Source organism: Hipposideros armiger, unplaced genomic scaffold (assembly GCF_001890085.2).
Source record: "Hipposideros armiger isolate ML-2016 unplaced genomic scaffold, ASM189008v1 scaffold_1906, whole genome shotgun sequence".
Classification (NCBI taxonomy): domain Eukaryota; kingdom Metazoa; phylum Chordata; class Mammalia; order Chiroptera; family Hipposideridae; genus Hipposideros; species Hipposideros armiger.
This window is the reverse complement of record NW_017733256.1, coordinates 56264-57293: the sequence shown is the minus strand read 5'-3', so window position 1 is coordinate 57293 and position 1030 is coordinate 56264.

The following is a 1030-nucleotide window of genomic DNA, read 5'->3' as shown; positions in this document are numbered from 1 at the left end:
GTCATCACTGATCGCTTTCCTTCGTTCACGACCTCAAAGCCAGGACCTTCCCAGCTGAGGCCTCAGAAAAGGACATTGCGGAGCAGACACATACTCTCCCCACTCTGCCTTGTCTGAATTCCAGCTCTACAGAATGCCTCAGCATGATCAATGACAAATGGTCATTGTTTCATGACACCAAGTTGCAGAGCGGCAGATGACCGGAACGCAGCCCATGCATTTATTCTTCCTCAAGTTCATCCACATCAGTATTTTGTTTTCCATATTCCATTTCATTTTGTTTTTTGTTGTTTTTTTTTCCAGATTTTATTGGGGAATTGGGGAAAGGGAACAACCAAGTTGTTGTCCTTCAGTCTTAGTTGCGGAGGACGCAGCTAGCTCAGCTCAAAGTCCAGTCGCCATCCGGCCACCCGTCAGGAGATCACGGCCGATCAGCTCAAGGTGCCTTGTTCAATCTTAGTTGCAGTTGGGTGTAGCCCACCATCCCATGCGGGAGTCAGCTGGCAACCTTGTTGTTAGGAGCACGTGCTCTTATCAGCTGAGCCATTCTGCCCCATGATGGCAGCTCAGCGGCAACTCAGCTCAGGCCCAGCTCACTGTCCCATGTGGGACTCGAACCAGCGACTCTAATGCTCAGAGCTCACCCACAACCAACTGGGCCACTCAGCCGGCCCCCATTTAATTCTTTCTGCATTGTCTGTTCCATCCTTCATAATTTTGTATTCTGTATTTCTTTCTACATTTCATTCCATTCATTTCTATTCCCTTCCAGTACTTTTAAATCTATAGTGCAAATTTCATAGCCCATTGATTTCATGACCTTGCATATTCTGTTCCTATGATTTCTTCCAATTTAGATTTCCTCCTATTTTCTTTAATGTTTTCCTTTACTTATATTCCATTCCATTCCATTTCTCATAGAACAAACATCGCATATAGATTTTTTTATTCCACATGGCGTTAGATATTTATTTGCATTGTCCTTTCCATTCCGTCTTCCATCATAGTCCATTCGATTTCCATCCCACTC